The 14,547-nt window shown below is 47.9% G+C and overlaps 1 protein-coding gene across 3 annotated transcripts in view; it reads left to right on the top strand.

Moving 5' to 3' along the window:
* dnc (phosphodiesterase dunce) overlaps nt 1–14,547 on the top strand; it is a 1,419,595-nt gene that overhangs the window by 455,594 nt on the left and 949,454 nt on the right. Inside the window, exon 1 of one of the 3 annotated variants that reach the window (XM_071662491.1) lies at nt 11,227–11,298. The exons of the other annotated variants lie outside the window; for them this stretch is intronic. The gene's annotated coding sequence lies outside the window, so the exon portion shown is untranslated. Of the gene's footprint in view, nt 1–11,226; nt 11,299–14,547 lie in introns of those variants that run through there. 3 annotated transcript variants of the gene reach the window in all.

Raw genomic sequence — 14,547 nt, 5'->3', positions numbered from 1 at the left:
TCTCTCTCTCTCTCTCTCTCTCTCTCTCTCTCTCGAGCCTCGCCAGAAATTCAAATGAGGCGAAGTGTGGCGGTCGTGAGGATGTCTGGCTGGTTGACCGACCGGCCCCGCTGGTCGCTCTCGTAAGAAGGTGTAAAGGATATCATATATATATAAACCCATGACATGGGCGCTACAAGCTTGACTGGGGCAACGGAGATGGGTTGGGGGGGATGGTTATGTCGAGGGAGTGTAGGGAAGGAGGAAGGGAGAGTTGAGTGGAGGGGGTTATGTGGAGGAGGGAAGATCGAATGTCAGGAGGGTGGTGGTCTTGTGTCGTAACTGTAACAAGGGAATGACTGGGATCAGGAGGACGAGGGGTAAGTGGCTAGGGCCAGGAGGACGAGGGGTAAGTGGCTAGGGCCAGGAGAGCAAGAGGATAGTAACGTAGGTCAGGAGGACAAGGGGTAGTGGCTAGGGTCTGGAGAGCAAGGGGATAGTGACGTAGGTCAGGAGGACGATGGGTAAGTGGCTAGGGTCAGGAGAGCAAGAGGATAGTGACGTAGGTCAGGAGGACAAGGGGGTAGTGGCTAGGAGCTGGAGGACCAAGGGTAGTGGCTGAAGCTATTGGGACCAGTGGCATTGTAGCTGATACTAGTTGTGTGGAGGAGAACCATAGGGTAGTGGCGTTGGGAAGCTGGGCAAACAATTTAACAGATCTCCTGGAAATGGCAGGAAGGAGGAGACTTCACGAGAGGCGGTAAGTAGTTAACGTAGATACACAGACCACAAGGACCCATGGTCCAAGCGAGGTGGTCTGGCCTTAGCACGAAGAAAAGGATAACAAAATTGAGGTTTTCTCCCCACCCTCCACTCCCTCCGGCAAACACGCCGGACGGAAAACAGGTAAAAAAGAATTACTTTTCAGGATTGATATTGCCCGAAGGAAATTTTTGTGTAAGAAAGTTATAAGGTAGAATGAACATGAATACGTCATGCATCCCTTCACTTTTGGATATAAAGACAATAGTTAAGGATACACTTGAGCTCCAGCGTCTCAGACGACTTACCATTGTCTATATTATTCCTCACGTCGAATATGCTATTGATTCTTTTACGCTTTCATAAAGCAGGCGACACGGGTTAATCAATGTGGGTATGTTACCGCAGCCTGGCCAGGGAGAGATCTGTGGTTGAGAAGGCAGCATGATATATACCACTACGTTATGATTGATTAAAGGAATTATTCATCACCGGAGAATGACAAGTGGCGATCAAGCCTAATTTTGAAGATATTAAGAGTGTCACTTTGAACATCATGTTGTAGGAGCTTATTGCACGTATCAATAATGTTGTTGGGAAAGAAATGATTCGTAAAGTCCAGATTAACTTGGCGACCTTTAAGTTTTTTATCCGTTTTCTCTCGTTGGTAGTTCTGGCGCATCTGTAAAGAAATTTTCAACATCGACCTTATTGAATCCTCAGTTATTTCAAACATTCTATTGATTTACCTCTGAGACGCCTCTCGCGTAAAGGGGACGAGTTTGATGCAATCTGTATTTATATAGTTTGTTATGCAAAGGAAGGAATCAATATCGTTGCTCTTCGCTGCACTGCTTCCAATTTCAGAATAATCTTCGCTGAAGTTGGGGGGCGGGGCCTAGAACTGCGTTGTATATTCGAGGTGGGGGTCTAACTAGACTAAAGCATTGTATGAAAGTTGATGTTAAGTAGGAGGTGCAGAGGGTTTACAACAGCCATAAGAGCAGTAATAGACTGTGGTTAATTGGTGCTTGGCTGGCTCATTCGTGTATTGTTTTCCTACACATCTTCATGCCCAGTTGCTGGCTCCTGAAACCTAAGAAAGGGGCTTGGATCATGAACCTCCCTGGCTGATGCTCCTTCAGAGGAGATTCCTATGGATTATTTCTCCCTCCTATATTTAGTGTCTGCCGCTTCTCCGTTGAGGCAGAGTTCCTGACGAAAGGGAACGTCGTTGGAGTGTTAATCTCTGACGACGTTTTGATTTCCACACTCGCTGCTCTCTGTCCTTGATGTTGCGGGTGGAGAGACTCCATAAGGTGAGGGGAGTTTTCCCTCCCTCACACGTACGTAGCTCAGGGCGATGCTGTGTACTTTGTTCTACGCCGAGAGAGAGAGATTACATCTTGGCGAAGGAGAGAAGTAATGTTTTCAGTGCATTGAATCAGCGTTGTTACATGGGGGAGGGAGAAGATAAAAGGGAAATTATTGTGGGATGTTTCACTGTTGCTTTGTTATTGCACCTGTCAGAGAGTTGAGACAGTGATGGAGAGAGATAGAGAGAGAGAGAGAGAGAGAGAGAGAGAGAGAGAGAGAGAGAGAGAGAGAGAGAGAGAGAGAGAGAATTGGTAATGGAACGCTGCTGATCAGTCGTTGTTCCCGGCCTATATCTCGTTATCTACGACAGACCTTCCCTTGCCAGACCTTGGCGCTGTTATCGGCCACACCTGCGATTCATACAGCACAGTTTGGGATTACTATCATCATCAGAAGAGAAATGAAATCCGTTTTCTTTTTTTTCCTCTTTTTCAAAAACTTTCTTGTCTGCTTCCTTGTCTCCTCCTCCTCCATACGATCTAATTCCCTGATTACATCCACTCCCTCCGCCACCACAACCACACCACCTGACCCCCCCCCTCCCCAACACCACCACCACCACCACCACCACACCTTCTGACCTCCCTTCACCGCCACACCCACACCTACTAACCCTTCCTTCCTCCACCACCACCACCACATCCCCACGCACTGACCTCCCTCGACCACCCGTACACCCACTCTTACTGACCTCCTTCCACCATGACGCCCCCAGCTGGCCATCCCTTCATCACAAGCCACTCCCTCACCCCCATGACACACCCATGACATGTCAGTAACTCACCGAACGCTCCTCCTGTCACTCCGCACTCTTGTCCCTCCGCAGATCCTGGCTCCAAAGTTGTTTGTGTGCGTGTGGTTAATCCTCCTACCTCATCTTGGAACAAGGTGGGATTCACACTTAAAAAGAGTCCTGAACACTTACACCTCAGTCGCCCTGCACTCGCCCCTCAAACCCAGAGCATCACCACATCTCTTGACCCGTGGTTGTAAACCCGGTGGACGTGGCTCGCTTCCTGAGCGCTGCGGAAGATCATAGGGTCAGGGCGGGAGGTAAAGCATGTGTTGAGCATGTTTTACTGCGGGCTTTTGTGTCTAATACCTGTTAAGTAAATGGAGTGAGGAACTCGTTTACCTGGCGTTCACACCGTTGCCTCGGTAAATTTATGTTAAATCTCGCATAAGCTGGTAAACTAGACGGCGTTCGGAGGTTGTAAAACTCACCCTGACAGTCTCAAAAGATGAGGAGGAGGAGGAGGAGGAGGAGAAGGAGGAGGAGGAGGAGTAGGAGGAGGAGGAATTAAAAGAGGGAAAAGTTCTTCGCATGCTTTCAGAAATTGGCTTGTGTATTCCGACTTTTCCGTAACTTGAGAGAGAGAGAGAGAGAGAGAGAGAGAGAGAGAGAGAGAGAGAGAGAGAGAGAGAGAGGAAATGGTGAGGATACTGGTGGTTTTGCGACTTTCGTGTTGGCGTGATGGGTTTGCCGTGAGTTGATGACGGCTTACTTAGTAAAGTGGAGGAAATTTCGAACAGGTTTGTACAAAGGGCTGGTTGCATGTGTAGAGAGAGAGAGAGAGAGAGAGAGAGAGAGAGAGAGAGAGAGAGAGAGAGAGAGAGAGAGTTGGCTACGCAGCCCGTTCATAACTAGTAGCTACACGTCTTCAGATTTCAGCGTGTATCTAAAACGAAAAAAAAAAATGTGTTAACCAGGTCATGCAAGCATGGTATGCCTCCTATTTGAATGAACTACATTCTCTCTCTCTCTCTCTCTCTCTCTCTCTCTCTCTCTCTCTCTCTCTCTCTCTCTATCTATCTATCTATCTATCTATATATATATATATATATATATATATATATATATATATAGAGCATACTACCTTGGGAGTTATATAGGAAAGTGTACGTTGAGCTTAAAAACGAGAGGGATGAGGGATTGGTTTTGCGAGTCTCTCTGATGAAGAATATTCCCTTCGTACCGACGCTTCATTTTATAGTTGATGTTAATGTATCTCTGTAGCTTTAAAGGCAGTGCTATTGTGTCATTTACCATCTCTATGCCATCACATGTCGACGTGGAAGACCCACTCTCCTTCAGCTCTGTAGCTGAAGGAGCGCTTTTCCTCACCTTTAATACGATCTCTTCTCCATTCAAGCTTTAAAACGTTATTTGTGGTTATTCAATGACTGTCGAGAATCCATCGTGTGATATGGTGCCGAAGTAGATATCGAAGTAGACGCAGGAAGGATAACGGTAGGGATCATGGTGATTAATGAGGGAGGAAGGGACGGGGTTGCGTGAGACATGACCCCTTTTCCCCCCCCAAGACAACATCAACCACCGCTGCTGCCACTCCTCCATGCTTTGAAGGACCTCCGGTATGAACTCTTCCCCCGCCGCACCCTCCCTCCTCGTCACCACCACAACTCACCTCGCCATCCGCACAAACACCCACACACACACCTCACTACCCCCTCGACACACACACCTCACTAGCCCCTCCACACACACACACACACACACACACACACACACACACACACACACACACACACACACACCTCACTACCCCCTCCACACACACACACACCTCACTACCCCCTCCACACACACACACACACACACCTCACTACCCCCTCCACACACACACACACACTTCACTACCCCCTCCACACACACACACACACACACACTTCACTACCCCCTCCACACACACACACACACACACACCTCACTACCCCCTCCACACACACACACACACACACACACACACACACACACACACACACACACACCTCACTACCCCCTCTACACACACACACACACACCTCACTACCCCCTCCACACACACACACACACACCTCACTACCCCCTCCACCCACACACACACCTCACTACCCCCTCCACCCACACACACACCTCACTACCCCCTCCACACACACACACACACCTCACTACCCCCTCCACACACACACACACCTCACTACCCCCTCCACACACACACACCTCACTACCCCCTCCACACACACACACCTCACTACCCCCTCCACACACACACACCTCACTACCCCCTACACACGCACACACACCTCACTACCCCCTCCACACACACACACACACCTCACTACCCCCTCCACACACACACACACACACACACCTCACAGCCTTAGTCTACCACGAAGCGTCTCCTGTAATTTGAGTGTCTCAGAAAGTGATAAGTGGGGCAGCCACATCCAGGCGGTTGGCTGCTTATAAGGGCGACTCATTATCGGCGCAATTGTAGACGTAGAATTATCTGGCGTGTGGTTAGACCGGGTGGGCATTCACACTTCCTCGTGTGTGTGTGTGTGTGTGTGTGTGTGTAGCTCCCCGGCTCAACCTCTTGTGTTTTTCGTGATGATTGTGCCTTGTGGGGGGGGCGGGGGAGGCTCTTCCTCCGCGTGTATGATTGACCTTTCTGTGTGTGTGTGTGTGTGTGTGGAGGGGGTAGTGAGGTGTGTGTGTGTGTGTGGAGGGGGTAGTGAGGTGTGTGTGTGGGTGGAGGGGGTAGTGAGGTGTGTGTGTGTGTGTGTGGAGGGGGTAGTGAGGTGTGTGTGTGTGTGTAGAGGGGGGTAGTGAGGTGTGTGTGTGTGTGTGGAGGGGGTAGTGAGGTGTGTGTGTGTGTGGAGGGGGTAGTGAGGTGTGTGTGTGTGTGTGTGTGTGTGTGGAGGGGGTAGTGAGGTGTGTGTGTGGAGGGGGTAGTGAGGTGTGTGTGTGGAGGGGGTAGTGAGGTGTGTGTGTGGAGGGGGTAATGAGGTGCGTGTGTGGAGGGGGAAGTGAGGTGTGTGTGTGTGTGGTGTGTGTGTGTGTGTGTGTGTGTGTGTGTGTGTGTGTAACCAGGCTCCGGTGTTATCTCGTCGGGGAACATTTCACTGTAAGGGTGCCTGCATTTCCCTGCTGTTGGAAGTGGCTTCTAAAAGGATTCTTTCGTAGAATGGTTGTCACACACACACACACACACACACACACACACACACACACGCTTATAATTGGTCACGTCGCCCGTAAGTTGTAAGTAGATCACTGTTATAGCCCCTCCTACGTCCACTCTAGTCCTAAAAAAGTGATTAGATTTTTAATTAAGAAACTTCGTTTTGATGTTGCACCTTTTTATTTTGGCCACTAGCAAAATATATATTTCGTACTCCAAATGATACACGCGTGTCATTGAGGCTGTATGCGGTGTGAATTTTGAAAATAATAGGCAATATATATATATATATATATATATATATATATATATATATATATATATATATATATATATATATATTTTTTTTTTTTTTTTTTTTTCAATTTTCCAAAAGAAGGAACAGAGAAGGGTGGCCAGGTGAGGATATTCCCTCAAAGCCCCAGTCCTCTGTTCTTAACGCTACCTCGCAAATGCGGGAAATGGCGAATAGTATGAAAGAAAGAAAAGATTATATATATATATATATATATATATATATATATATATATATATATATATATATATATATATATATATAGGAGTGGGTGAAGTAAAGTTGCATTTGTTTGTTCATAAGTGCGTATTTTCTGTAACTCAATTGCTACACTTGATGAAGGGGTTGCTACACTTGATGTAGGGGTTGCTACACTTGATGTAGGGGTTGCTACACTTGATGTAGGGGTTGCTACACTTGATGTAGGGGTTGCTACACTTGATGTAGGGGTTGCTACACTTGATGTAGGGGTTGCTACACTTGATGCAGGGGTTGCTACACTTGATGTAGGGGTTGCTACACTTGATGTAGGAGTTGCTACACTTGATGTAGGGGTTGCTACACTTGAAGCAGGGGGATGCTACACTTGATGTGGGGGGATGCTACACTTGATGTGGGGGGATGCTACACTTGATGCAGGGGTTGCTACACTTGATGCAGGGGTTGCTACACTTGATGCAGGGGGATGCTACACTTGATGCAGGGGGATGCTACACTTGATGCAGGGGTTGCTACGCTTGATGCAGGGGGATGCTACACTTGATGTGGGAGTTAATACGGTACAGGTCGAAGTCACTAAACTTGGTGTGTAAGTTGTACTAAGGTGAAGGGTTGTTGTGATGATGTACCTACCCTTACGTTGGACCCTCATATCTTCTTGTGCTGAAGGAGACGTGGCATTATTTGTGCCTTCCTAACAAGTTGGGTACGCGTTTATAACGAGACGGTTAAAGGCAATTAAAGTAATTTGGTGAACCCTTATTTTTTTCACGTCACAGGGTTATATTGCGATTTTTGGCTGTGTGTGTGTGTGTGTGTGTGTGTGTGTGTGTGTGTGTGTGTGTGTGTGTGTGTGTGTGTGTGTGTCTGTCTGTCTGTCTATGTATTTTGCATTTAAATATGTTTTTTTTTTTTTTGGGGGGGGGGGTTATTGAGAACTGAATGGTACTAATAAAAGTTGTACATCAATTTCATGGTCGTAAATTTGTATCAGTATATATTTTTTCGATTTGATGCAGAGTCAAGTCTGAAGAGCAAATATTGGCTTTGTTTTCCACCCAGGTGGAGCGTTTCGTCATTCAATTTAATGTTTTAATTAGTCAGAGTTAATTGCCACTCCCTGGAAGATTGGTACGTACAGAACTTTTGTTAGTGTGTGTATGTGTGTGTGTGTGTGTGTGTGTGTGTGTGTGTGTGTGTGTGTGTCAGTGTGGCCTCATATGGGTCGGGTCAAAGGTCAGGTTATCATACCCTAGTGTTCAATGAATATTTAAAACAAATTTTATGTCTTTCCAGACGAACTCTTTACCTTATGACACCCGACACTGTGGGTATGTAGTTCCATGGTGGACAGCCTGGTTGTGTTGGTGGAGAAGAGAGGGAGTTGCAGTTATTATAACGATGGTGATTTTATTGGGGGGGTTATGACTGTGTTGGTGATAACAGTTTTGGTGGCGATAACGTGTGGTGTTGGAGAAGCGTTTGTGTGGTGATGGAGGCGCCGTTGACGGCGATGTGATGGAGAGGTTTGGTGATAGTATCGTGTGTTGGAGGTGGTAGTGGTGGTGGAGGAGTGGTTAGTGGTAGATATGTGGTGTTGGTGGTTTTAGAAGGATTTGTGCAAGCAGTGATGGGGAGGTACTGGTTGGTCGTAGAGATGATGGGGTGGCACCAGTGATGGGGAGGTACTGGTTGGTCGTAGAGATGAAGGGATTGGCACCAGTGATGGGGAGGTACTGGTTGGTCGTAGAGATGAAGGGTATGCCACCAGTGATGGGGAGGTACTGGTTGGTCGTAGAGATGAAGGGGTGACACCAGTGATGGGGAGGTAGTGGTTGGTCGTAGAGATGAAGGGTATGCCACCAGTGATGGGGAGGTACTGGTTGGTCGTAGAGATGAAGGGGTGACACCAGTGATGGGGAGGTACTGGTTGGTCGTAGAGATGAAGGGGTGGCACCAGTGATGGGGAGGTACTGGTTGGTCGTAGAGATGAAGGGGTGGCACCAGTGATGGGGAGGTAGTGGTTGGTCGTAGAGATGATGGGGAGGTACTGGTTGGTCGTAGAGATGAAGGGATTGGCACCAATGATGGGGAGGTACTGGTTGGTCGTAGAGACGGATTTACAACAAGGTCAGGTCGCCGATGTCACGTGACTCGCCGCCGCCACCGTGTGGCTACACTCGGTGAGTGGCAGACTCAGTCATCGTCCACATAATGAGCAGGTTGTAACACTGTGTGGGGGTGATGGGTGGAGAGGCGGGCGTGGAGAGGCGGGTGGGTAGCGATGGTTAATGATGATGATGGGGCGGGGGGCGGGCTTCGTTGGTCTGGATAGAAGGGGAGGGGAGGGACTGTGGTTGTTTGCCTGTTATAACAGGAGATAATGACGCGTTCGTGGCGCGTGGTGATGAACACAGTAGTGACCTGTTTGAAGATTATGTACCGATGGGGTTATGGAAACGCTCTTGGAGTAATGAGTCGATTTGCAGTGAGGCGTGTGACGATCAACGTTATATGATGCAGGGTAATATATCAGTGAATTCAGAGGGCAACAGACCATTGGCTTCTGTCGAAGCTGTGCTAAGATGTCATAAGCTCTTAGAGTATTGGCGTAAGAGTTCGAAAAACAAGCGTTTGTTTCAAAGCGAAAAAGAGAAAAGGAAAAAAAACTTCACATTCTTCGTTGAACAAAGAAGCCGTGAAGTGATATCAGTCGTGGACTTGGGAAGCGAACTAGTTATCAATGGATGTTCCTAAACGTATCGTTCTATGGTATGGCTCTACAGCCACATTAATTGGTGAAGCATTGCCCGTGTTAACGGCTCCTGTCACACTGCTTAGACGACAGGCGTCATTTTACCGTCTCCATGGCCACAGAACACACACACACACACACACACACACACACACACATAAGTAATGTAAAATATGCATTTTTGTCTCTACTTTCATTAAGAAAGCCATTTATTACCTACCTTACTTTTTAATCAGTTTCACCACACTACACAATCATCAGTTTCACCACTGTGCAGATTTCACCACAGTGCAGTCGTCACCACACGCTGTACAATCTAATGAGTTTCACTCACGTACTGTCTAATTAGTTTCTCTAACGTACAGTCTTCAGTTTCACAGGTTTCACCGCAGTTTATGGTTGCCATCTTCAAGGGGGAGCATTAACCGTCCATCATTTATCTCATCCACTTTTATTTATCAACGTTCGATTCTCAAGTCTCCATTACCTCGAGATACACAGATCACCCTCGCCTCCACCAGTTTTGTTTCAAACATAAGTTTCTCTTGCCATTACCCTTACCAGCAGTTTCTCTGTAAAGTCATAAATTTCTCTCTCTCTCTCTCTCTCTCTCTCTCTCTCTCTCTCTCTCTCTCTCTCTCTCTCTCTCTCTCTCTCTCTCTCTCTCTCTCTCTCTCATTGCCTGTTTCAGTATAGCCGTTGAATATCACCAGTCAGATATCTTGGTGGTCACCATTATCAAGTCACTCGAGTCCCGACGGATTTCGGAGGTTTGCTCTGAGAGGGTGACGATCGACCTACTGTGCCAAGTCTTTACGGGCTCTTTTGATCACCAGCAGCCTTACTACAATCACCATTATCAGTCAAGATGGTTAGGGGGTCACTCTTCTCACCGTTGCATCATTCTCTCTTCCTTTACCTCACGTTCCATCATCTTGTGAACTTCTGTCTCTCTCTCTTAGTCTGTGGCTTCGTCTCTACCACAACCTCACGGCTGCTTAACCAACCTCCTCCTTAACCACAGGCTAAAACCTCTCTCTCTTATTCACTCACACGCCCCCGCTCACATCACAACCCTCACCTCTACGCACGATAGGTTCACACATCCTCACAATCACTCATGACCGTATTTGCCAACAGGCCTCACCCATATACACACCACAGGCGGATCCACACCTCACCACAAGGACATCCCGGATCACATGCCCTCAGCGCAACGTAAGCGTGTCCACAACAGCAGCAGCAGCTGATAGATCTCGGGATGTCGCTACGAGTAACACTCGAGTGATCCCATCCTGTGTAACTCATACGGTGAGCACGCACACCGTGCTTGGCTGGCTGGCTGGTGTCTTTTATATAGTCTAGCTTCCTTCCTTCGTTATCCTCTCTCTCTCTCTCTCTCTCTCTCTCTCTCTCTCTCTCTCTCTCTCTCTCTCTCTCTCTCTCTCCCATGCGGTGGTAGTATTACGGGTCTGCGATTGCCCTCAACACCGCGTGGAAAAGTAAAAGTTCGTTGCGCACGGGCGGAGTAGCAAGAAACTGGTTTTCGAATTCCATGTTTGTCTCCTCACTCGTTATGACAAGTATGGTCAAGTTATCGGGGTGGCAAGGTCACCTGTGTGTCACTAGGAAGGCCCCCGACATGTTGTCTCCAGCTACGCCTTGCTTATCACTAGCCTCCCACCCTCACCAGTCGATCGCCAGGATCACCAATACATGTGGTTCACCCTCGCCAAATCAACGCTCTTTGGCTCCCGGGCTTAAGTAAGACCTTACTTAGCCTTGCCGCCTACCTATCGCCTCGACCAGCCAGCCAGCCAGCCAACCGCTCAGCCAGGCAGCCATTCACTAGCCCGTTTCTACCTCCTGGCGACGAGCAGTGGACTCAGTTGCTGTGTGTTGGGGCAGGTGTGCGGTGGTGCGCCTTGTTGTCGGCCGTGTTGGTGAGCGGCCTTTAACAGACGCCTTGTGAACGCTTGGCACACACACACACACACACACACACACGTGTGTGTGTTCCCCACCTCCCTCTACCGTGGCACGCTACCGGAGGGAAATCCACGGCGTGTGTTTTTCGGTGATTCTCCAGGAAAACAGTAGTAGTAGTGTCTGTGGTGCACAGATCGACCAAATGTGATATAACGAGGATCGTAAGTGTGTGTGTGTGTGTGTTGCGGTGGGGGTTTTTTATGTATACGTTATGAACTCCCTCGTGATTCCCACAGGCCCCAGAGAGCGAAGTGAAGCGTGTTGATAAACAGTATAGCGGGGGTTCTGTGTCGCTCTAATGGGAGTGGGGAAGACGAAACCCCACCCCCTTCCACCCTTGGGCCTGTATCATCCACCCATAAACTCGATTTCCTTTCTGACAACACCGTGCAGTTTGCTCTGGGTGGCGCCTACATCGTCTTCCGTTGTTGTTGGTACCACCACCAGGAGGCTATATGGTGGGTGAGCATTCGCAAGCCGCGGTGCCCGAGGCTTCAAGAACCCTGGCGTGAACTGAGGTTGGTTGAGGAGAGGAAAGGTAATAATGGATTTGCTATGTACACCCCTTCCCCTTCACTTCCTCTTCCCTCCCTCCCTCCCTGCCCTAGCTTGCCGTTGCCCTGTGAATGGTGTTTGAGGGAGGAGAAGAAGAGGAGGTGGTGGCGGGGGGAGAGAGTGGAAGGTAAGTGCCACAATGGCCATAACGTCTAAATGGACCAGTTTTAGTAGAGGAATGTGGCTGATGTTGGCGCGCGCTGGCCGGGGCAAGGAAGAGGGATGGGAGGGGAGGAGGTGCAGAGAACCTTGAAATGGTTGTTCGTGATGGTAAGAATGACGACTTCTGGTGCCTCTCTGCGCTGGCGCAGCCTCGTGTCACACTGAATAATAGATTTTTTCCCCACCATTTATTATCTAGTGGCCAGTATCCCCCTCCTCCCCCAGTGGAGGAAAGCATTTCATCCACTGGATCAATAGACCGGCGTTAATCAAAGGTGAAATATATATATTCAAGTCTTGGGAGTGTACCGTCGTGCTCAAGAGGGAGGAGGGGGGGAAAAAAAAGAAAGAAATTCGTTGAAATAAATCGGTTTGCAATGTCGTGAAGAGGCCGTGGCGATCCATTGATGACTGGGGATTGCTCCTCACACACGCGTGTGTGTGTGTGTGTGTGTGGAGGGAAGAGTGTTCTTGCCAGTGTGACACCACCACCACCACCTGCACTCAAGTGAAGTCAATAGTCAACATTCCTCTCTGTCTTACGAAAGAATGCGAGGTGACGCTGCATTGGCCAAACGACGGGTGGCATAACGAGGGGTGTGGGTGTATGTGTGTGTAGGTGGGTGTGTGGGTGTGTATGTGTGTGTGTGTGTGTATGTGTGTGGGTGTGTGTGTGTTTGTGTTTCTCTCCATGTGCTGGTGGTATACAGTGAGTGCTGATGACCACATGCGCGTCCACGACCGCCCAATATATATATATATATATTCAATCCGGTTTGCTGCCTAACTTTCTTGTCCTCCTAGAAGGCGGCAACCTCTCTCTCTCTCTCTCTCTCTCTCTCTCTCTCTCTCTCTCTCTCTCTCTCTCTCTCTCTCTCTCTCTTCTAGATCAGCGTCACTGTCACGTCTGCCGTGGGCTGTGAGATGGCCAAGATATCTCTCGCACGTCAGCGGTCGCTGGACATGTCATTCGTCTCGTTGCTCTGCGGGATCGACTGGGCGCGGGGGGGGAGGGTTACAGGTGTTACGTAATCCCTCCCCTCCTTGCGGGTGATTCTCTCTCTCTCTCTCTCTCTCTCTCTCTCTCTCTCTCTCTCTCTCTCTCTCTCTCTCTCTCTCTCTCTCTCTCTCTCTCCCAGGTGTTGTGGTGGGACTGTTGTTGCCCTGGCCGTATTTCCCCACACGAGAACGCGCGCACAACACACACACACAGTGTGGGATAAATGTGAAAGGATCTTTTGAGGAGTGACATCATATTAGTGTGGTGTTTATAAACTGTGTTATTAAAATGTACATTGATGATGGAACGGGAACATTATCAGGGTGATATTTTATGAATTACGCCAGCGGCGAGAAAAGAATTATAATGGCATTTAAATGGCATCCATCATAAGTTAATATGACATTGGCATTTAAAGTTGGACGTTTTGCTTAACTTTCTACCATTATATTTTAATTTGGGAGGGTTATGTTACTTTTAACATTTGTAAGTTTCATTTCGAGAGAATAAAAGACATTTCGGGGTTAGTATACCTGTATTTTACGTATGAAATACTGCATTTGTTGACAGCATTCGGTGGACATTACAGTGAAGTGTATTTCAGGGTTACGTAAGCTGTATTGCTATATCAGGACACCTTGGGCATTTCTATACGACCCACAAACACAACGATACGACCCCTGGTAAATGTTAGTATGACCTTTGACTTGACCTTCGATGTTTCGACCGTAGGCCACGTTATTACGTATAACTTAAAGGCCTAAATGTCGTGCTTAAGGGACGAGAAAACTAGTTTTAAGACTTTCGATGCTTAATGTATGGATTCATAGAATTTCAGATGTTGATGAATTTGGATTTGAGGAATAATTTACTCTTCGTTTTACTGAGAGGTAGTTTGCATTTTGGTCTAATTACTTTTAAGGCTACCACGGGGATGGAGGAAACTTAGATGTAGAATCATACTGTATGAGAGTATGGCGGACAACTCTTTGAATCTAGTCCATGATAAACCTCTTTGATCCGGCAACCTTGGGAGATGGCCATTGCCAAACCACAAAAAAAAAAAGAAAAACAAATCCGGAAAAGAGAAATAAAACCCTAAAGACACCCCCTATGTATACATCTTCCCGACCCCCTAGTCTTGCAAGCTCATTCCACGTAGATGTTGCTGTGTTAACAAGGGTAGAACAAAACTTAGGAAATGATACAACCATTCCATCTCTCGACACAAAGGGTTTTTATTGTTGCATCAGTTTACATCAGAGGTATCCCCCAGGTTTACACCCTTCAGTGTCTTGGGAAAGAGTTTTTTCGTATCATTCGACGCCAGTACAGGGCAGATTCGTTAGCATTGTACACTTGTTCTGGGGGCTGAGTTTTCCCGCTGCCACCCACTGTGGAAATTCATTCACAAACTTTGTCGCAGCTTTGTAACGAGTAGTTAACGTAACGAACGACCATAAGTTGGTAGTTGGCTTTGGTCGAC

Source organism: Panulirus ornatus, chromosome 6 (assembly GCF_036320965.1).
Source record: "Panulirus ornatus isolate Po-2019 chromosome 6, ASM3632096v1, whole genome shotgun sequence".
In the NCBI taxonomy this organism is placed as follows: Eukaryota; Metazoa; Arthropoda; class Malacostraca; order Decapoda; family Palinuridae; genus Panulirus; species Panulirus ornatus.
Note: the sequence above shows the minus strand (reverse complement) of the source record. Positions and strands in the feature narration are given on the sequence as shown.